The sequence below is a fragment of the Lissotriton vulgaris genome, chromosome 7, assembly GCF_964263255.1.
Source record: "Lissotriton vulgaris chromosome 7, aLisVul1.2, whole genome shotgun sequence".
NCBI lineage: Eukaryota > Metazoa > Chordata > Amphibia > Caudata > Salamandridae > Lissotriton > Lissotriton vulgaris.
The window spans coordinates 1347364791-1347389587 of NC_141695.1; the positions used below are offsets into that span (position 1 = coordinate 1347364791).

The 24797-nt window shown below is 43.8% G+C and overlaps 1 protein-coding gene across 1 annotated transcript in view; it reads left to right on the plus strand.

Moving 5' to 3' along the window:
• Nucleotides 1-24797, plus strand: part of LOC147703664 (putative DBH-like monooxygenase protein 2) — a 531825-nt gene that overhangs the window by 461494 nt on the left and 45534 nt on the right. The window lies entirely within an intron of this gene.

The window sequence follows — 24797 nt, forward strand, 5'->3', positions numbered from 1 at the left end:
AGCACACCTAAACCACATCAGTATTAAGGTGGTTTATGGTGAAACATTCTAAAAAAACATGGTACATAACGTTGAGGAAGGAGTAAAAATGTTTCAGTCATTAACAGATGTATTGAACGTCTAGGACATAGGATAGGAATATAGAATTCATCACATATGTGCAATGCAATTGTTATGTCTTTTGTCCAGTGCTTTGAGCTGAACAATGGGAACAACAGGAGCATTTGGTGTTTTGCATGAACTTACCTATAGCCTGAAGTCTAGGGAATCATTCGTCTTCCTGGAACCACACAGTGTGGCTGTTGTGTCTACAGCTCTCGGTGGCCGCCTCTTGTGTCTGCAACTTTGCAAAGGGGGATTGTGGCCACGCCGGGCTGTGGTGGACCTGAGGGTGCTCGCCAAAGCACAAAGTGCCTGGGCGCTACTTACCTGAGTTCTTTTGCGGTCTGGAATTTTGTCTCTGTACTTTTTGTGCCGCGGTGTGTTTTCCTGCCTGGCGTCGCGTCCTTAAGTGATACTGCTCTTGCTGGAACTCAAAAGTAAGTGCTGGGCCCAGCTGGCAAAATAGGGTAGTCTTTTTCCTTTTCTTTACTTCTTAATATGATGAAACTGTTTATTTCCTATGTTCATTTCCCTTTCCAGAATGGAGCTTGTTCATGTACTCTTAAACACTTCCTGTTCCTATCCTATTCCTATAAAAGGGTCTCAGTGAGGGCTGATAGTGTGCTACAATTCAGTCACAGTATTTCTGGCAGTGCTGTGCCCTACTGCACAGCTGTGCCTTGTTTTCACAAATCCTTCTTTTACCTTTCCTTAGTCTCCTGTACTGGGATTCTTCAGCTTTTCCTTCCTTCTGTGTCATCCAATCTTCATCTGGAATATTTGCCTGGAGGTTTTTTTCCTCCGGTAACTGTGGTCTGTTTTTGTGGACACCTGACTTTTACACATGTAGTGCTACAGCATTGTGGCCTCAGGAAGGAGTAAGCCATACCTCAGGCAGGTGAAGAACCATACAATAATACTTTTCAGGGTCCTGCCTTGGTCAGCCTTTTAACTCCTCAGAGATGATAATTATTTGCACACTTTTTTTAAATTAAAATTGAGGTAGGAATCAAAGGAGTGCTTCACATCAACAGGAGGCTGGGAGAAGATTTGTGACTGTGTTCAATAAACAGTCTTACATATTTTCCTTACATACATTTACAGATGGCAGCAAATGAAATGTAGGCATTTTGCTTAGAATCCGTATATGCCAACATTTTACAAGAGTAAAGTGGTTGATATAAAAATATGAATTGGGAGAATGTAGTTCTCCCATTGACTTCTATTGAGGCCTGAATTGGGCCTATTGGCATGTATTGGACTTGCAAGTGTGCTGCTGCAGGATCGCGTATGAGAAATGCAAATATACTTTTTTCTCAACTGTCATGAAAGAGTATGGAGAAAGTGCAATGGCAGGAAGAAAGAGCATGACAAATGCGCACTCCACTGCAGGAGCAGGTCACTGGCAGAGCATACGCCGATTCGCACAAGACCAGTCCTTGTAAGTTGTAGCCCACTGAGGAATCGGGTTGTTCTATGCAAGAATCAGGAGGCGGGAGACTAACCTTGAAATCAGTAATGTCTCCCGTCTGAATGGGGAGGGTTAGCATGTATGCTAGAATCACACAATCACACAATTAATGGTTAAGTGTTAAAGCCATGATTAGAACCCACATCTCTAGGTTTCATGTCTAAAGAACACAAGCTTCTGAATTACAGGACTAGTGAGAATCCAGCGGAAATGCCTGTGCTTTAGATACTGGGCTCTCAGTACTCAAGTGCCACAAGCTGGAGAAGCCTCAGGGGTTAGATTTCTAACCCCCTGGTGCAAGGATAATAGATAATTTTACTCCTATAAATAAAACAACAGAAACATATCAGCTTTCACTGTACGTATCCATAATATTTGCAACAAAAAATATATCAGCTTAGATAGGAGCCGTACATGATAGGATCTGACATGTGATATAAGGCACCCTGCCTTAGGGCTGTAAGGCATGCAGTAGGAGGTGACATAAAAATAATACTTGCAATGTTAGGGGACTTGGCACACAGGGATGTGTGCCATGTTGTTTTTTCACTTTTGGGTCTGTACCAAGACTCGCAGCCTGCAATGGCAGTTTTGCATGTGCTTGGCGAGGGGGCCCTTAGGGTTATACAATTTGTGCTGCTGCCCTTGAGAGCCTATTTAATACCTCAGGCCCTTGGTACCAGGGGTACAATTTATTAGGGACTTACAGAGGGTACTAAAGGTATTGTCAATTGGGTAACAATTGCACAGTTTTTGGGAAAGAACTCTGTCACTAGGGACCTGGTTAGCAGGAACCCAGTGCTATTTGGTCAAAGTTGCATCAGATACCAGGCAAAAAGTGGGGGGCTACTACAACAAAAACCCAGTTTCCTACAGTGCATAATATTTATTTTTATGACAGTGACAGCTCAGTGGTTACAAACCAAAACCAGCCAGGTCTAGCCTCACAATTAAAATCGTTGTCTGGCTGAATCCCGGTAGATAGTTGTGAAGCATGCTTATTTCTGCAGAGGAACTTCTGACGATAAGAGTGTTTTGACTGATCAAAGCAAAAGGTGGGCTGTGTACCATAAATCATCTATTGTGTCCATTACAGCCCACAACTAATAAAATGTGAGTAGCATGCCAACACCATTAAATCATGTGCCTAGAACTTAGCAACATGTAAATCCTGGTCCCCTCACATGAGAATACTTGTGTAATCGAAACTGCCCATTAACAAGCTTTGGAAACATAACAAATGTCATGTTTGCAGTGAAAGTAAATAGAAGATCTAAAAGGAAATTGTTGCAGTATTCATCAGCCAAAAACATTTTCCCCCACAATCCCCCAAAAATTAAAGTGCTGTTTGCATAAGAAAATGATTTCATTTGTGAATGAAATGTTTTTTGAATGTTGCAATGTTGCCGTAGTGTGTCCTGGGATCCACATATGTCAATAGTTTTTGCATGGTAATAAACTTTATATGTTTCAGTTCTTATTAGCATCTTTGGGGCACAGAGAATATATTGCCTCTCCTTCCGTTTATAAAACAATTTGCTCTTCAGAAATCATGTGACATGTTCTTCTACGGATGCTACAAAGATCAACACGTCATCTTGGAGTGCAGCCACTCCTTTCATTCCCCGAAATAGCTGGTACAAAATCCTTTAGAATACCTAAGTGGCTGAAGCCAATCCAAGCATCCTTCTACAATACTCGAATGTGCCAACAGGCGAGACAAATGCAGTATAATGTCTGGACTCAGACCATTTGATGGTATGCGAAGGCCAAGTCCAGCTTCCTGAACCACCTTGCCCCAGAAATAAGTGCTAGCAAATCATTAATCTTTGGAAGGGGATGGAAATCGACCCATATAGCTTTTGTTGAGGCTACAAAGTTCTACGCAAACCCTCAAATCCCCATTGCGTATGTGTAACCACTAACGGATGCAACTGAAGAGAAGATTCGATGGGCTCTATAATACCTCTCTCACACAATCCCCTCAACTCTTATTCTAGACCCCCTCTGATTGAAAATAGAACACTGCAAAGCTTATGCTTTCTGGAAATGGACGCCTCTTTGACCTTTATCTTCTGTCATAACCCGTTGATGGTGCGCACATTTCCAGAAAACGCTAAAGGAAATTTGGCTCTAACTACTTCCATGGAGCCCTCACAAATAACAGAGACTTGATCCTTAGTTCCAGGCCTCAAGACCATGTGGAAAAGCCCCTGGTGGAACAAGCCCATACTGTGCAAACCTTTGATTGCCACATATATTTTTCCAAATATGTTTCCCACCTGTAAACTAAAGTACCTTTGAAGAATTCAGCTATATTAATTTTCCTGCCCTCGTATGACACAGAAGCACGATCTGGACGCTCCAACACTCTATTAGCAATTTTTCATGGAAAAGTTCTTCAATAATCATGGTGACCCTGGCCCCTGAATCAACCAGTAGTTTCAGCGTTTGGCAACCAACCAACACTTCAATATAGGAGTCAACACACTCGGATGAATCATCTATTGTAATCTCTTCCTCAGTAATTATCAATATCATGTCTTTCAAATCACTCTGTGGTTTGTCAAAACTGTTGTCACAACCTTCAACTGAACCCTCAGTGACCACATTAATACCTTTACTTGGAAGTTTCCTCTGCCCCTGACCCACATTGGCAAACAACTTCCACATGTGACAAATTTTGCTGAACCAACCCTCTCTCCTTTGAGATAGGTGGGATTTGCACACTTGAAGTAGAAATTCATTTGAGTTAATAAAATCTTACTCTCTCTTACTGATTCTCTACCATCTATTACTCTAATGTCTAACAACATTGTTGTCCTTTTGACTCACAACATTCGCAATATCACTTTTGTCTTCAAACTCTTTTACTGAGATCTAAGATGTCTCTATCCTTTTAGCAATATGTAATGTTTCATCCAGCGTTAGATTGCCTAACAACAACAGTTGTTGTTGAATTGTTTTGTTGGAACATAACTAATGAGTTGGTGAAATGATCTGTAACATTTTCAAAATTGCATTTTGCCACCAGTTTCCTAAGTGCAGACACATAGGTATCTACATTTTCATATATTAGTTATTTTCTCAAAATAAATGTATGGTGTAACATCAAACCTTGTCTCCAGTTTCTTTATGGCCTTCATGTATTGATCGATGACTTCATCTTCCCCTCTTACCACTTCAGGTTAAGTGTTTATAAATTGAATGACCCTCAAAACCAATGGAGTGTAACAGTAAAGAGTTCTTTCTTTCATAACACAACCTAGATGCCCCAATAGCACCCAGGTAGGTTTGGAATCCATCAAACCAAATCCTTCAATTTACAGGAGGTTCTCCAGGAGATTCGAAGAAAGGAGGAAGTCGATTTACTGATTGCATAGTTTTCAAAAACAAAATTAGAACTAAAGGTATAGAAAAGAGTACGATAGGAGAGCTGATGATGAATCAAGGCTGATGATGAATCAAGGGCGGTACACCAAGAACAAAGTGGCCAATTAGGATGGTGGACTGATCGCCACCGCCATGCAGGCGGTGGCGATCGTCCGCCATCCGTGCCCGTCCACCACCGATTTCCCCCGGCCATATTACAATGGCGGGGGACCGCGGTGGACGGAAAAACCGTTCGCGCTTTTCTGCCGCGGTCGCCTTGCGACCGTGGCGGAAAAGCTCTAATATGATGTCGGTGTCTATCAGACACCGCCAGCCATATTAGGATGGGCTTTGGGGAATGCCTTTCCGTGGCAGAGGCAAACGGTCTTTGCTTTGGGGACCTGTTGCGGGCCCCCAGGGTGAAGCGGGGGGTGAGGGGAGCACATGGGGGGTACCTATGGTACCCCCCTGTGTTTCAAAGTACAACATGACAGGCACCGCGTGGTGCCTTTCATGTTGTGCTTTGAAACCCCCATTGCATGCATTTTTAGCATTGCGGCGGGCGGTGCTTTCAGCACCGACCGCCACAATGTTAAAGATTCGGGTTGCACCCGCCACTGTGGCGGGTAATCCTAATTTGGCGCACGGGACCACCGCCATTATGGCGGACGGTCCCTTGCCACAACAGGATGGTGGACGGACAATGTCCATCCGCCATCCTAATAGACCCCTAAGTGTGCCCATCACTGAAAGTAGTAAAATGGAATAGTGTGTGCAACACTGCACAAGAATTAAACTGGTAAACATACACATTCACGGTCTTAAACTCTTATGTAATGTAATGTAATGTAAGGGACATTTCTACCGTGCAACTTCCACTCCAAGGAGTATCTTGGCGCCTACACAACTCAGATGAAAGAGTTGGAAAAGGAAAAGATATCCTGGATTCTGCACACACATTACACTAAGGCCCTGCACAAGGCGTCAGGCAAAGAGAAGATCTTATACCCCCCATCTAGCGCCTTGAGACCCTCAAGGGTGAATAGCACACTTTTAACCCCCTGATTGATTGATTGATTAGGCTGGAAAACTAGCTAATGCCATCTGCCATAAACTGCTCAATGCTGCATAGAACACAAAAACCGACACGCTTGGAATAAAGTGTGCCTGTCACTGAGCATTTTCGTCTTTGAATAACTCTAATCAGCGCTGAGTAGATGTTCGAGGCAACTGTATATGTCACTGGATAGAATAAAAAATCCCCACTGACACTCTAGTAATAAAGAGTGCGTATCACTGAGTATTTTTCTCTTAAAATACCTCCTATTGACGCCATGTAGACATTAGAGAAAAGTATGCCAGTCACTGGTCACGCTTGGGAAATGTTGGAAACACAGACAAGGCCAAGTATATTTAGAAAAGTGTGCATGTCACTGTTCATGCTTGGGTATCCCATTGAAGTCTTCCAAGAAACTACATCTCATGCTCAATTCCTCCCGCGTTCCCACGGACAACCATACATGGTAATGGGGAAGAGACAAATCTGTGCAAAACAAGCCCAAATGCCTACAGAAAGTCCTCCCTGCACTGACTACCCTGCAAGCGTAGTTAAGATGTTCAAGTAAGACCTTTATCTACCTCACCGTGACTTTTGCCAACAAAAAGTTCACTAGCATCCGCATGTGGATAATCTTGTCCATTGGTAAGTGTGCTTCCATCGCAACTTAGTCCAGTTCGATGCCAAGAAATTATCAAATTGTGCACCCCAATGTCACCCATGTGCTCCTGAAAACTTGCCAATTGCTATTGGCACTCCGTGGAACCAGGTTGACCCACAATAGATAACTATTGTAAGAAGGATCTGAAAGGCTCGAATAGGGCGCACAATATAGAAAAACCCATTGGTAAGGACTTATCCACTTACCAGTGACAGCCAAACTGAATGCCTAGTAGCTGATAGTTGTCAGGGCATACTGGCAACAGCCTAAAATCTGACTAGATGTCAATTTTGGCCATGTGCACCTCTCCACCTATTTGCTCAACCAATGCCACAGTGACATCCACAGATGAGTATGACACTGATACAATGTCATCTGCTAGGAAATCATTCACTGATGTTCCCGCAGGCCAGGATAGGTGCTGCATTAATGAAAGTAACCCTTGTCTTTCTTTAGCCCCACTGCAATTTAGGAGACAATGAGATCCACCAGGAGCCAATCGCAAAATGCGCCCACCATGCTGCCCTCCTGTGCCTCTTTAGCCAATGTCTCTTTCGCTATCTATTTGTGTGTTTGTCCAGATTTTAGGTTATCGACCCACTGCCACAGCCGTGGACCCTCGTAACCCAACTGGAAATCCCATCCGAAACTTTCACTCAACAATTTTACGCCTCTTCTGTTCATGTAGTGTGTGAGCCAGAAGTCCAGATTCTTCAATTCAATTGGAGCGTGAGCCCTTTCCTACCACTCCATGAGAACCGTCTCCACCCCGTGAGCCTGCGTTCTGTGAGGTAATGGGGGGCGATGTTACCCTGCTGTGTCTCCTAATGCTGCTGACCCTGGAAACCCCTTGTGGTGGTTTTCCGGCTCACTTGGAGCACTTGTGCCACAACTTACAATATTCTCTGGTACACATACCCTTGTTGAAGTTCCGAAAAATTCCTTATGGGGTAACCCAGTATCCCTCAGAACCTGGGCAATACAATAATGGTTTCAACAATGGCTCCGTCGGGTATGAACACAATTGCTTTAAATCATGTATTTATCTTTAACTGAAATATGAGCATAACATTCCTATTTATTATGCTGCCTCTGTTAGGCCATAGAAGTGCAAAACCAAACACTGAAGAGGGTCAGTACGATATTTTAATTATTGAATTATTTTTCATTCATTGTTTTGTTTGTTCTTATCAACTGACACCTTTGAATATGCATTAAAATTTACAAAATACGGCGCAACAATTCAATTTAGTGAGCAAAGTGACATAGTGTGAAATAAATGTGACAGAGTGACATGATAACAAGTGATCTATATACACGTGCGTGAGGAAATATTTAGAGGGAAAAGAAGGGGTTAGAAAGGCTGATTCTTATTTTGCTGACACTCAAAACCAACAAACTATATTCAATAGATGTGGTATGTTGGACATGGTTAGCTGGTCCTTTGTGAGAGTCTGTCTTGACGTTTCGACCCTTGGACACCTTATTTATGGGTCTCTAGCGGGTCTTCTTCAGGACGGGGGCAGGTAAGGGTAATTGCGCCTGTTGGTTCAATTAAAAAATTACATTAAAAACCATCAGGTTTGGATTTTTGCACTATATATACATTTACCAGAAAACTGGTAATGGGGATGAAAAATAATTGTTTTTACCAGATCTTCAAGAGTCAGACATCCTGATGTTCTATTCAGTCAGGGGGTCTTCTTTTGTATTTGATGAATATCTGTGACCAAACATAGTTGTTAAGATTCATCTGGAATCAAGAGGGGCTCTATTTCAATCCCCCTGTCATGAAACACTCACCTATTTGAAAATAACCTTTGGCATTAGTCCTTATATAATCCTATTCACTGGAAACTGTTTTAATTATCAGGATCCTTTTGTAATGTTTTCCAATATCCTGTAATTAAACAGTACATATGTATCATCAATATGTTATATGTAGTTGATATAAGTTCTATAATTTATTCCTGACAACCTCATCCGTTTCTCACTCACCAATAATATGAGGCTCTAGTGATGTCTCTGTTAATTTAGTTTGAGCACCGATGCCTCGTATCCTCTTATGGGGCTATCCATGCATAATCCGGTGAATTATGCGATCTAAAAGTGAAGCGAGGGGACAATCAGTGCCAAATACCTCGTGGGTTTGAATGAATATGATTCTATTAGGGAAACGACAGGTCTGAATGACATCGTTTCCACTCACCATCACGAAGGAGTTAAACATCTCCGATCGGGTTCACAATACGTGTCCGCTCTGCTATGCAGCTTCAGTCAATGAACGCGAGTTGAACCTCGCGTTGTATTTCACTTCCGCATTTCGTCTCGTGGACGTTGCGGTTGCCAAGCAACCCTACGTTGATGCGGAATGACATCACAGCGTGTGTTGTTGCTAGGCAATGCGGTAGTGACATTCTTTCAGTCATTGTGGGAGTAACGCAATGTTTCTTAGACTTAGATCCTTAAGTTTCAGCAGCATATCTTTCTCCTTCATTCTATCATTGTGCATATTCATGTCTCTTATTCAAGAGAGCACAAGTATTCCGATACCGAGGGAGTGGATGTTACCAGGCAGCCCGTATGACAAGGCAACATTATTATTCAGTAACCAGACATATTGGAGTTCAATGGGATTTATAGGATGTTGTGCAAATCACTCGAATTACATGTCCGTGTGATTACTGAGGGGTCCTATTCTGCGTACTGGATTAATCAGATATGTATGTGGGCAGATGATTAGAGAAAAAGGCAGATGATTAGAGAGAAGTGGATTGAGAAAGCGAGGAGAAATGTACATTTCTCTGTTAACAAATGACATTGGCAGTTAACCATCATCCTACCCACAATTGTCATAAGGCAATACTACATTAGTACAGACACCTCATTACTAAACAAAACGTCTACATTTGTGTTATGTTAAGGGTGGTTACATTAACATAGACACCTCATTAATAAACAAAACGTCTACACTCGTGTTATGTGCGGAAAGTTACATTAAACATGAATCTAAGTAACCGACAAAGCAACAGTTCTTGTCATTTGTGAATAGTACAATACCGCACCATTGGACAAGACGTCTATGCTTGTCCTATGTTAGACATACGGGGATACATTATACACAGGTATAGGGACAAATCAGAGCAATGCTGTATACATTCCCTAGATTAAATCAAAGCTGTCCCATTTGTCTAGCTGTCTCCTCTCTCTCATTCAGGCCCTGCTGTACACTATTCAGAGAGTGTATCCACCTGCATTCTTTGTAGTTCATTGTCCTAGCTAAGGAACCACCCCTTGGTCCTATATTCACTTTTTCTAAGACTCTCCACTTCATCTCTTCTGGTTTGTGTTTGTGAGTGTTAATATGCTCAACTAGTGGGGGCCCAATAGTATTGCATCTGAGTCTGCTCATGTGTTGTAAGATTCTTGTTTTGACTCTTTGTGTTGTTTGACCCACGTATATTAGACCACATGGACAACTGATGGTATATATCACATGGGTACTATTGCAGTTAGTGAAGTGTGTCAATTTGTATGTTTTAGAGTTATGTGTAAAGCTTGATCCTTCTTGACAGAGATCACAGACCTTACAATTCCCACACTTATGATGACCCGTCACAGACTCAACATACTTCTTAGGTCCTGTTGTTTTGGGGGGTCCAGAAATGCCTTAGTCACTACATCCTTGATATTCCTTCCTCGCTTGAATGCAAATAGTGGTGGCTCATTGGTCTGTAGATCAGTTGCAACTAAGTTCCAGTACTTTTTTTATAGTTTTCTTAATATCAGCACTCTTAGTGTTGTATGTGGTTACACAAACTAAGTTCCTAGTGCCATCAGTTTTGTTTTTTGGTTCCAGTAGCTGCTCCCGTGGTTGATACCAGGCACGCATTTTTGATTTTCTGAGTAGACCCGAAGGATATCCCCGTTTCCTTAGTCTTGATGTCAAATCTTCTGCTGCAAGGAAAAAATAATTTCTCCTGTAACAATTTCTTCTTATTCTTAAGTATTGCCCATAGTGCAAATTGTCCCTTAGGTTCCTGGGATGGTGGGATCCATACATCAGCAGTGTATTTCTTTCCATCGGCTTACGGAATAGATCGGTGTACTATTGTCCATCTTCCACCTTGAATGTCAGATCTAAGAAATCAATAGACTCTGAATTATAGACCATGGTAAATTGGATGTCATTATCCCGGGTATTTAACCAGGAAAAGAATTCCTTCAATTCCATTTCTGTCCCTGACCAGATCATAAGCACATCATCGATGTATCTTTTCCATACATCGATGTTGCATAAGTAGGGGTTATTTAGATCATACAGATGTTGTTCTTCGTATTGGTCCATAAAGATATTAGCCAGACTTGGGGCATAAGTAGCACCCATAGCCACCCCTTTGCACTGATAATAGAATTGATTTTTGAATAAGAAGAAATTCTTCTTCATCGCTATTTCCAAGATATCAATCAGGAAACCGGTCGGTATCCAATGCGGGCTTTCTCTTCTGTCAAGCGTGGTTCTGATGACTTCAATTGCAGTTGTCTGTGGGATTGATGTGTACAAGGATGACACATCCAGTGTCACCAGCATCTGTTTCTTGTCATCGAAAGGTTGGCCCTCTAGGAGTTGTATAATGTGCATGCTGTCACGTACGTATGATTTGGTATGTGAGACCCATGGTTGTAGAAAATGGTCAATAAATTTGTTAAGGGGCTCCAAAATTGAGCCACAGCCTGATACTATGGGCCTACCGGGTGGTTTCTCCAGTCTCTTGCGCACCTTGGGCAATGCATATATTGTTGGGATTCTGGGTTCCCGCTGGTTGAGAAAGTCATGTTCATGTTGACTTAAGAAACCCTTATCCAATCCATTTTTGGTAGCGGTTTCAATTAGTGTTCTTATTTCAGGGGTCGGATCTCCTCTTATCCTGCTGTAACTGTCCTGTACTAAAAGTTGTTGGTTAATTTCACAGACATAGTCTTGCGTATTTTGTACCACAATTGCTCCCCCTTTATCCGCTGCTTTTATCACTATAGCATCATTGCTTGACAGTTCGTATAGTGCATCTTTCTCTTCCTTGCTCGTGTTGTATTTTATATATCTACGTTCTTCCATTGTTTTCATGACTTCTTCTAATACTACTTTCTCAAACGCCAATATTCTTTCACTCATCATGAATGAGGCAGGTGTAAACGTTGAAATTGGTCTGAACATAGTTGCAGATCTTGTCGGTGAGGAGTCATTTTTTGTAAAAAAATATTTCAGTCTGATCTTTCTGAAAAATCTTTGTAGCTCCAGCCTTATTTGGAATGAGTCAGGTATGACCGTAGGGACAAATGACAACCCCTTGGACAAAATATTCCTTTCTACATCTGTTAGTGTATAATCAGATAAATTGATCACAGGATCCTGGTTAGGTGTTAAAGCAAGATCATGGCTCGGTGTAATGGTATTGGCATGTTGATTATAGATCATTACTGTTGGTTCTGGACAGTTCGAATCCAAAGAGGCTTCAACCGGTAGTATGGGATTCATCTGTTGTGTCAGTGTGGCTTGAAGTGTCATAGCCCCCATATCAGACATTTGGTGTGGTGGTTCTATACTAGTGTCAGATACGTAATGACCTCCACTGTTAGTTGGTTTATCTAAAATGGGGTTTCTATGTAGTATCACCAACGATAGGTTTGTCTCCTTGTTGATATCTCCCCATGTGAGTCCGGTTGGTAAAACCTGACTCGGGATATGCCTTGTGTTGGTCTCCCCCTCCCCCATCTCCTGGGGCGATCCCAATTCTGCTGTCTCCCTCCGCCTCTGTTGCCTCTGGGGGGGCCTTCCCCTAAAAAAGGGTTCTGTGCTACTTGTGGATGGTTGATTAGTGTCGGAATCAGAACCACTCCCCACTGATGAGTTGGAGAAAGTATAGAACCTACGTGGCCCTTGTCTTCCCTTATTCGTGAAAAAGCCTTGACTATCCTGCTGGTAATAATTGTCAGCCAGATAAGGGTATGTTACCTTTTTGTCGTAACTTCAGACGTCCTTCGCTAACTTGTCTAGTTTTCTACCAAGCGTGATTGTATTGAATTCAGGTAGTGCTTTCTCAGCGCGCTCCAATGCTTCCTTTGCGTTAGTGAGCGCTGAGTCACCCAATATCTCGATCTTTAGGTCCGCTATTTCTTGTATTAGCCTTTTCACATATTCAATAGCTGTCTCGACTCCAAGCACCATCCAGTGCCTGGAGCAATTATTGGCCACGTGACTGAAGCCTTCTCGGAACTTGGGGACGTCTATGAATATTCCCGGCTCGTTACGAACCTGTAGGCCCTGCGGAATTATATTAGCTTCTAGATATTTGGTCAGAACATGACCATGAAGTCGTGATCTGATCAATTTTTTCTCAAGTTGCTCCAATCTTATAAGTTTTTCATTCAAGCCAGCATCTGCTGGCAATCTATCATTCCCTAATAGAAGACTAGAGGTACCTTGATCCTGGATCAGTTTTGCGATATATTCTTCAGTGTATGATAGTATTTCTTTGTCAGACATATTAAGTTATATAAAATGTTCAGTAACACAATTTACATGAATACAGTACAGGACAACACAACATTGCATGAGAGTAAAAAGACCCTCGCAGGTACACACCTGCACTCTGATAAGAAAAATTCCTTATGGGGTAACCCAGTATCCCTCAGAACCTGAGCAATACAATAATGGTTTCAACAATGGCTCCGTCGGGTATGAACACAATTGCTTTAAATCATGTATTTATCTTTAACTGAAATATGAGCATAACATTCCTACTTATTATGCTGCCTCTGTTAGGCCATAGAAGTGCAAAACCAAACACTGAAGAGGGTCAGTACGATATTTTAATTATTGAATTATTTTTCATTCATTGTTTTGTTTGTACTTATCAACTGACACCTTTGAATATGCATTAAAATTGACAAAATACGGCGCAACAATTCAATTTAGTGAGCAAAGTGACATAGTGTGAAATAAATGTGACACAGTGACATGATAACAAGAGTATCACAAAGGACCAGCTAACCATGTCCAACATACCACATCTATTGAATATAGTTTGTTGGTTTTGAGTGTCAGCAAAATAAGAATCGGCCTTTCTAACCCCTTCTTTTCCCTCTAAATATTTCCTCTCGCACGTGTATATAGATCACTTGTTATCATGTCACTGTGTCACATTTATTTCACACTATGTCACTTTGCTCACTAAATTGAATTGTTGCGCCGTATTTTGTAAATTTTAATGCATATTCAAAGGTGTCGCTTGTTGAAGTTCCAGCATGCTCCGAGCACACCTCCCTGGTTCTTGTATGTGTTCCCCACCCCCTTTGAAGTTGGACGTCCCTGAAAGGGGCAATGTACAATCAGGAGCCTGTTGGCCGTAAAAATAGTCTTGCCAAACTTTGTGGGCCCCATTGTGTATTGCCACAAATCATAATCAATTTCCCCCCACTTCAGCTGCGAGTCAAGAGCCGGACGTGCCTGAAACGTCTAACCCTCAAAAAGGATCTGTGATTGTCTGATCACAACCATATACTTAAAGAGTGCAACACAACACTTCACTTTTTGTATACCATGCATCTCAGCACCTTTACCTGGTGTCACCCTGTGCACTGTCATGCCACCACTGTTACTCCTCTACCACAGGAGGCACCTCATTCAACAAATCGCCTTCCTCAAGGCTCCTCAGATCATGTCTAGCATGGTATTCTCATCCTATAACACATCATCAACATGTGACACAGAAGTGTGTGGCAAACTCTTTTCCATACTGGATCGACCGTAAGTAAAATCGGCAACTATATCACAGGCTTAAATCTAAACTCATTAGTTTGTTAAAACCTCTAGTAAGTAACGCTCGTATGTATAGCTGCTTAAAACATTGTCCCTTTTGCTGGATTATTTCTATTACAGTTCAACCTAGTTTGGCACCAGCAGAGAACCATTGAGCTTACATCACTATCGGAAATTCGACCCCTTCAAAGCATTTGTCAGGTAAAATCAAAATTAAATTAGGTTAGAGCCCACTGCCCCTCTTTCCTGTTTAAAATATTTCAAGATCAAGCGGAGATATTATGTTCTTGTTATTTTACAGGCTGCCCGATCAAAACCAATCAAAAAGATCATTCGTAAAATTCTAATACCCTTTTGGCCTCACACAAGATGGTTCCAAATCTCGGCAATTTATAATGAGAATCATGCAATCTATTTACACATATAAAGGTACTATATTCTGTAGCAAGCTATTCAACCTTTGTTGTGAAGATTTTCTGAACTCAATAAGTGATAATTGATCATGGACTTATTTTTCATCCACAGAGATGAAACTATAACCGCTAAACCTTCTCAAAGTCAAGTCACCATATATCTTTGGAGACCACAAAAAATTGGACAAATTTAGGTATTTTAGTGCCTCATTTACCCATGTAAATCAGTCTATTTTTAATACATCTCTAAAGTTTGACTTATAATGTATCATGCCACTTTTCTCCAGTTCCTTGGTGTATTACTCCGTCTAGGAAGTGCCTGTACCATTCGATCCATATTCTACCCTGACTCTGACCTCATGCTCAATAGCCTTAGGTGAGACTATTATTTTTTAACTCACAGAAATAGTTTAGCATGTCTAACTTTAAAGCGACTCACATTAAGGCATTTGTGAAAACACTTGGTATTGTGGGCCCCCCTCTCCTTCTCTTTGCGTTCACTTCTCTGAAATCACTATCTAGTGTGTGGCTTTTTTCGCTATTCATGATTGCTCAATCTTATTCTTCTTGAGCTAACACCAAACAGTTTTCCCTCGCACGTTTAGTTTAAAATGAACAGCTTAACTCATAGTGTACTGGAATATATGAAATGATGTTTTCTCATTCCCTTATTAGGATCATCCATTGGTTTTTCCTGAAGAAGGCGTACAAGACGCCGAAACGCGCGTAGAAATCAACATTAGAACCACTATACAGATCTAAATCTTTTTTAACTATTGTGCTGCAGCAATTTTTTATTGATCTCCGATTTTAATACTATGAATGTCTTGTATCTTTCTAATTTTTTATGTAATTGATTGTTTTAATATATGTTGATATCATTTTTTATGATCATTTATTGTGGTATTGAAATAATTTATATGTATACTGTGTATAATAAATGTAATACTCATGTTTAATTAATTTGTCATCATCGATTTTCAGTACACTTGTGTTCATTTTTACTCATTTTGTTGCTTGACTTGTTCAAAGTCTGGCCATCCGTCGATGCCCTAGCTGGGTCTGGCCTGACGCGGCACTGCCCTGCCTCGCCTTCCAGCCCCCCTGCCCGCACCATCTTTGCCAAAGGTCCGCCAGTGCACTGTCGAGCCACTCATCCCTTTCCAAGGATACCGCCGGACACAGCCACACAACCTGGCTGCTGTCTGCACCAGCCCCATCCATCCCGGTGCCCAAAGACTGCCTCTTTGTCCTCCCGTCCATCTAGGCAGAGGCCTCCCAAAGAGCCCACCTCTATGTCAAGCCGTCATGTAGCAAAAACCCATCTGTCCCAGGGGCCTTTCCGCCCCCTGAGTCTCAGTCGCTTTGAGAGCGTGGCTAGTAGGCCCCACCTCCGTGACCTGCGAGGTGCTAACATGATCCTGCTTCAGGTAGGAGCCCCCCTGCTCCCACCACTTTACCTCTGGTGCTTTAGAGACACCCTTCAGCCTGATTCCGGGATGGTAACTTCATCCCAGTGCATAGAATATTTCTGGCCTCACTTGGGCTCATTCCTTGCACCACTTGAACCCCTGGGGTCGGCCCTGCCGTGCTCTCCACAGACTTTGAACTTCTAGGTAAAACAGGGAGGGAGGGAGGTGTTCAGGAATGGAACGGGAAGACCAGGACTCAAAGTAATGAAGATTACAGGTGAGTACTTTGGCATTACCTCCTCGTCAGTCTTCCCGTCCCATACCTTACTAAGTAACCCAAACCCAAGCGTAAGGTGATTGAAAACACGAAGATCAGAAGAATGCAGCAAAACCAACAGGTCAGTTTAAGAAAACAGTCCAGATCACAAATCATGTACAGCAGGCAAAACATGAGAGTCAAAAGCAGCAGAAGCCGCCATCCCCAACTGAAGACCGTAGCAGGAAACAAAAGTATGGGGAGAGGCCCAAGTAACAGCATTACGAATATCTCACAAGGAGGCACCCTTAAGCATGGCTCAGGAAGAGGAAAGCCTCCGAGTGGACCGCCTGGACAAAAGACAGAAGAGGACAGTGAGTAACCTTGCTGTACAAGAGAATCGCACACTTCACCCATCTTGTCAGAGTGGACAAAGAGGTTTGAGACCCATCCCAGAGACACCGTAGGTAACAAAAAGGGAATCCAACTTCCGAAAATCATGGGTGCAATCCAGATAGATGCAAAGAGCTCACAACACATCCAGGGAATGGAGAACCTCCTCCTCGGGAGAAGACGGATCAGGAAAAAACACAGAAGGACAAAATCCTCTTGACAGTGAAAGGCAGACAAGACCTTGGATAGAAAAAACAGAATAGGCCACAAAGTCAGCTTGTCCATGCAAAAACATAAGAAAGGGAGAGAAGTCAGCAAAGCCCCAATCTCGCCAACCCTCCACCCAGAAAAAATGGCCACAAAAAAAATAACCTTAATAGAAAAGAACTTAAGGTCAACGGAAATCTGGGGCTCATCAAACGGAGTAGCAGTCAATGCCTGAAGCACCAAGGGAAGATCCTAAGCGGGAACCAGAGAGCTGGAAAGAAGACTCTGAAGCAAAAAACTTTGTAAAAGCCGAGACACCAAGGGAGGAACAGATGCCACTGTAGAACCCCGGAACGCAAGAATTGCAGCCCATTGGGCACGGAGAGTGGAGACAGCGAGATCCATGACAAAATCATCCCTCAAAAAGTACAACGCCCAGACAGGATCACAGGAAGAAGGTGGCAAACCCTGGCATGGCAAGTGAGAGCAACAAGGACCCCCTGGGTAGTGTAAATATATAGACTCCTAGGGCAGGGTAACAACAGGTGTGAGAGAAAATCCTAGGACATCAAGGAAATTTGTGTGAACAATGGAACCAGACCAGTGGTCAAAAAGGAATAGTCAAAAAGTTAACAGTTTATATAAAATATATATTTTTAATCAATATATTAAAAAATCATATTGTGAATGACCGGGAAGTCAAACCATATGATAGGAATAAAAAATTCATCAGTTACACACAGTTACAATAAACATATAGCATAAAACTCATATTCAATACAGTAAGGATTGTATACAAAAACACATATTTAATAACTAAGGTATTGAAAAAACATAAAAACTCGACGCGCGTTTCGGCAGTGAACCGCCTTCTTCAGGATACACAGATTAAGTCCTGAAAATACATTCATAAGAGAAAAAATACATATGTTAAAATATTATCCATACATTCATAATTTTATGTCAATACATCAACAAATATACAAAAGGTGCAAATAGCAAAAAAACATGGTTAACAATATCAACATCTCACATCGACATTCCTTAGTACCTAGCTGACCAAGACTATTGATTTGTTCACTCAATGTCAAAGATTGACGGTGTGGTATCTAGCGATTGTACAGTATCTGACTAAGAATGAATTGATCATTAAGAGAAACCCCGTCATATAGAGACAACTGATAACATCTCAATGAACAAACGTATATTTACTATAGTCAAATATACAAAATTGCATTGATGGCACCTAAGTTGGTAAAAATTGTAGACATATCTAGTAGAGCGACTCCCAATACATGTTAGAAAGATCGCAATATGACATAACATACAGTAAATGACAATATACTTACAAAAGAGGATGCTCTATCCATACAGTAAAATGATGGAAGGTGAAATCTTCAAATATCTTTAATGAATATAGTATGATTCTAAAAAGGAGGTGATCCTAATGATAGAAAAGACAAATATAAGTAGGGAAAAGCAAGGACATATTTATCCAAGGTAGAACACAATGGGTCAAACACATTGAACAAGACATGTGGATAGCCCTACAGATTCGGGAAATATTAGATTATAAGGTAGGCAGGGGTTGAGGGGAGATTCTCAACCTGGATAAGACTGCAGGATATAACCATCGGTTGATTTTATCATCACTTTCGACATATAGAATATTACCATATATATCAGGTAAATATATAACTACAGTTTACCAATAGTTACCATTCCAGCTAACATTCAGCAAGTAAGTGTGTTATATCCTGCACTTTTTGACTATTCCTTTTTGACCACTGGTCTGGCTTCATTGTTCACACAAATTTCCTTGATGTCCTAGGATTTTCTCTCACAAACCCTGTCATGGCACCAGGAGACAAAGTTCTTACAGTGTAGACCGTAAGATTTCAGAGTCGAAGGTCTGCAAGACAACTGATTGCTCTGAGCCACCTCAAGCAAACAACCTTGACCTAACAAAGTCAACCTCTCAAGTGCCAAACCCCCAGCTAGAGGCGAAGTAGAGAGGTCACCCTGAGAAGGGGAACAAGCAGCAGGGACTGGGACAGGGTAAGCCTCCAATGGAGACACACCACCAGACTCTGAAGAATTGGAAACCAGGGACTCTGGGACCACTCAGGAACAACTAGATGAACCTCCACCCGATCCAACCAAATCTTCCTCAGGACCCCAAGGATCAAGGGAAAAGGAGGTAAAGCCAACAGGAGACCCTGGGATCACAGGTTGAAGAACACAATGATCACCAAGGCCAATTGAGAAGGAACCAGGCTGCAAAACAGAGGAAGAAGGGCCGACTCCTCCAAGGCAAACAGATCGAGCCAGGGAAGGCCGAATCTGGAGAGGATCTGCTGGAACAGAAGAGAAGACAGGAACATGGTGACAGATGAGGGGAACACCCTGCTCAAAGAATCTGCAGGCAATTCTCCTTCCCCAGAAGATAAACAGCAGCGAGAGAATGTATATGCCTCTTGGCCCCCAGACCAATCTTCTGGGAAAGGAGAAACGGAGACCAGCGCATCCCCCCTGCCAGTTGACATGGGCATGAACAACCTGGTTGTCAGCCTGAATGCAGACAGCCCAGGTCCAAAGAAGGGGAGCAAATTTAAAAAAGGGCCCTCCAAACTGCCATCAACTCTCGCCAATTGAAGGAATGGAGAGCAACGAAATGGGACCACCGGCCCTGGGCTTTGGAATCCCCCACAACAGCCTCCCACCCTGAGGCACTGGCAGCGGTGGACAAGACCACTGAGGAAGTAGTGGAAAAGGTCAAAACCCCTGGAGAGATTGAGAGGGGACAACCTCCAATGGAGGGATTCCTGGACTGCTGGAGTCAGTGGAACAAGAGCATTGTAGTCATTAGAAGCCAGATCCCAGTGGCACAGAAGGTGATGCAAGAGGGGATACAGATGGAGACGGGCCCCGGGGAGGACATGTACAGCAGAGGCCGTCTCCTCCTGACTCCACAGCCAGAGCTGGCCTACACAGAAGACTGGAAGAGTACCCAGGAGAGATGCTGGAACAGACTCAATTGTCTTTCGAAGGACAGGAACACCATCTCCAGATCCATCCAGAAGAGGTCCCCTAGGAACTTCAGATACTGGGGGGGGGGGGGGGGGCTGAAAGAAGGACTTCCTGTGATTGATGAGGAACCCAAAGGTATCCAGCAGATAACAGAGCTGATGAACATCCTCCGAAGCCTGAGAGGAAGAATGAGAAGCAATCAGTCAATCATCACGATAAGAAAAAACTGAATTCATTTAGAATGGAGAATACCCACCAGTGGAACAAAGAGCTTTGAAAAACCTCTTGACGCTGATGAAGGGCTGAAAGGAACCACTTGGAAAAGGAAGTTACGTGAGCCCACAGCAAAACACAGAAACCGTTGATCCTCTGTATAGATGGAAACATGTAGGTAGGCGTCCTGAAGGTCAAGGGAGACCAGGAGGCACCCCTGATGCACCAGCTGAAGGATTGATTGCAAAATCACCATCTTGAAATGGCTATGTGGAATGTGAAGATTCACCCTTTCAGATCCAACACATAGTGGAAGTTAGCAATGTACTTAGAAACCAGAGAGAGGATTGAATAATACCCCAGGCCCTGTTCCATGGGCGGAACCCTGACGATAGCCCACTTCTTGAAGAGAAGCCAAACACCCTCCAGCAAGGCTGCCCGCTTCATGTAATCCCATGGCAATGGAGTCTTCTTGAAAACCTGAACCGGGCTAGAAGAGAACTCGATCCAGTAACTGGAGGTCACCATCTAGACTGCCCCGGCATCGGAAAGACCCTGCCAGTGGTGATAAAAGAAGCAAAGGCGGCCCCCGACTGGATAAAGTGGACAGTCATTCCTTTGGAGAACGAGTGGAGGCTGCAACAGCAGACAAACACCAGGATTTGTCATCTCCAGGGTTCCCACGGCCACGACCTCTGCCCTGAAGGACTGGTGAGCACCTTAGGACTGAGGAAAGGCAAAAATGCGGCTAAACCAAAACCCCTACAGTAGCCACCAGCTTCCTATTCTCAGCAAACTGCTTGAGCATTCCCTACAGCTGAGGGCCAAACACATTAGAGCCCTCGAAAGGCAATTTCAGAAGGACAGACTTCTGTGAGGCCTCCTCCTTCCAAGTCTGCATCTAGATATGGCGACGAGCTGTTATGGAAGCCCAAGAGGCTTCAGCAGCCACAGCAGCTGCACACAAGTTATCAAAGAAGATGTCCAACAAGTAGCGAACCTGGAGCACCATCAGGGCCAACAGAGAGGAAGCATCCCCTTTCACTCAACTGAAGAGCCAGGGCTTGGAAATCCTTCAAGAAGGGCCGAACCATTTAATTGGTATAGGCAGTTGCCCTAAGATAAAATTGGAGGTGGAGTAAGACCGCTACATAGCACCCTCAACCTTCTTGTCAACGGGGTCGGAAGGAAGGGTGTCATCAGAAAGAACCATGCCCTGCGAAGAAACGCCAGCCATTAAATTATCCACCTTGACAGATTGAGGGAATTCCTCCAAAAACCCTTCCAAGGTGTAACACTTTCCCAAAAAGCAAGGAAACGTCGATTTGTCAATGTCACGCCATTCATGTGGCAGGACTTTGCGTATAGCACATTGGAGAGGCAATGAGTCATGATCAGGCTGGTGGTACTGGGTAAAAAAGTCATCCTCCAATTAATTCGCCATAGGAGGAGGCTAACCCAAATTGCCCCTGACATGGGCAAATAAGACAGAGAGCTCAGGTCCCTGCACAAAGCGACCCCTCCGTTCTTCTTCCTCATCAGGATCCTCCAGATCAGCCAGAGGTTGAGGGTAAGGCACTTTAGCAGGAGGAGCATCAGCCTCACGTGCCTTAAATGCATCCTCCACCACCTCATTTATCAAAACGTGCAGGGCATCCACAGCAGGAACGCCTGCAGAGCAGCTACAAAAGGGGGTGGCAATGGATGGAGCATCTGAACCAATCAAACACTCACACCCAGTCAAAAGATCTGGGTTTAATCCATCACCGTTCTTTAGCCCACTCTGCCACCCCAGTTCAGACATGGCTATATGCAAATCAGTCTGACCCTGTGCCTCATGGGAAAAGTCCAGCCCGAACTGCCAAGCCACGCCTTCCCTGGACTGGAAACAAGCTTCCGAGGACCGGTTTCTGGCATTCCAGCCGTCTTCAGCCCGGCTTGCTTGAATCCAGTGGCAATGTGAGCAAGGGACTCACGTCTGAGCATACCCTGCCACACTTATGGCGGCCAAAAGCAGAACAAAAGGGGGTGATGATGGATGGAGCATCTGAACCAATCAAACACTCACACCCAGTCAAAAGATCTGGGTTTAATCCATCACCGTTCTTTAGCCCACTCTGCCACCCCAGTTCAGACATGGCTATATGCAAATCAGTCTTACCCTGTGCCTCATGGGAACAGTCCAGCCCGAACTGCCAAGCCATGCCTTCCCTGGACCGGAAACAAGCTTCCGAAAACCGGTTTCTGGCCTTCCAGCCGTCTTCAGCCCGGCGTGCTTGAATCCAGTGGCAAAGTGAGCAAGGGACTCATGTCTGAGCATACCCTGCCACACTTATGGCGGCCAAAAGCGGTACAAAAGGGGGTGGCAATGGACGGAGCATCTGAACTAATCAAACACTCACACCCAGTCAAAAGATCTGGGTTTAATCCATCACCGTTCTTTAGCCCACTCTGCCACCCCAGTTCAGACATGGCTATATGCAAATCAGTCTGACCCTGTGCCTCATGGGAACAGTCCAGCCCGAACTGCCAAGCCATGCCTTCCCTGGACCGGAAACAAGCTTACGCTAGCTAGCAGCAGACTCCATCTTTGCAGGCACAAGACGGGCATTTCCTGCAATTAACCAATTTCTAAGGAAACATAGTCTCGTAGCCTTGAACATTTGCGGGAGGCGCCGGCAAGCAGGAAGCACCCGGATGCAGAAAAGCAGTCCAGCTGGGCGGGCTCTGAAGCTGGCAGAGCATCGGGGCGAAAAACGGACACAAGGACCCTCTGCGCCACCCCCCACAGGTAAGAACAATGCCGACTGACTAGGGTGAACAGGTCAAATGCAAGAACAACAGTGCGGCTGTTAGAAGCAATCCGGGAAACATAAACATGACAAAAGGTGAAAAAACTTACCCAACTCAGCTAGGTAACCAGTCTGCAGCATGCAGGAACAAAAGAACAGCATCTGTGGATGACGCACTTCCCCCTTTATGCGTGCCGGGCCAGGTAGGCGGCACAATATTGGGGGAAATGTTTGACTTTGCTAGTTAATAGGTTTCTGTAGACCAGACAAGCTGCTCCTTGGTAAGGAATGGGACGGGAAGACTGACGAGGAGGTAACACGTATGTTCATATCCCCTTGGGGGTGTGCAGCATCAGCTGCATGTTGTGTTGTACCTGAGGCCCATTTAGGGCCCCCTTCTTGGTATGCCCTGCATCAGCTCCATGATGAGGCGCTTCACTCCCAGCAGTGGGGGGCCACTGGCACTCGGCCGCGGCCCGCCACATGATAGCCCCACCCTTTCGGTCGGCTACAAATTGCAGCTCAGGCCACCTCACGGGGGTCCACGAGCCTTGCGCTAATCTCGGGCCGCTCTCCTGGCACACAGGCGCCCTGTCCTCTTACCTCAGCGTGCATAAAGGTGCGGCACAGTGGCAAACAAGCCAACACCGTGGCAGCAATGCCTCCAGCCACCCAGCGTGCAGGTGGGTGATTAGATGGGCTGCGGGGGCTAGCAGGTCCTCATAGTAAACGCAGGGCCTCCTTGACGCGTCTGTCAGCCATTAGGGCAGCACGTGTCCACTCTGCTCGCCCACACTAGTCCTTACAATTACAGACCAAAGAATTGCAATTTGGATGACACAGCCACCGGGTCACTTCAAAATGGTGGCTTTTCTTACAAGATGGGTGGCTATATATATTTGGCTATCCTGGTATTCAGGTATAGCCTAAAAAAAGCCCACTGTAATATAGGCTAATCTACTTGCCCAAAATCCGGGAGGGGGGACACTCACTTTGGTCAGCTCCCCTAAATACCCATTAGGGACCTCGAGCTCTGAATCTCAGTTTGAAACATTAGTCATGCATGAAAAGGAGGGAGGAGGCTGCAGTTCCCAATATTCATTTGAGGAAGTTTCTAGGCAGAGCTTTCCTACTGTGCCTCTGATTACTGCTACAGGGAGGCTGAATGACAACCATATGCAGGATCTCGGCCTTCATGGTGCCTATGGTGTGGGTGCATCACACAGAAAACAGCCCAGTGCTACCTGACCTGTGAAGCCTTACTTTAGACAAATTCACTAAAACAGACTCTGATATCGTTCATCCCACCTGATAACCAGATAGAAATGGAAAAAGTATCTTAAGCACAAACATTTAAAGTCCAACATTCCTGTTGTGTGTTTTCCTTCTATCTGATTTATGGAAAATGAAACCATATTTATTTAAAATCTAGTTAACTGCAGATGACAGTTGTGTGTGTGCACTGGTGTTCGCATGGACTACTATGATATTGCAACAGAGGCAAATAATGTTCTTTATTTCTACAGGTTTGTGTGCAATCTCAAGAAGACTGCAATATATTCATAAAAATCCTGCATGAAAACTTTGACTTAAAACCTC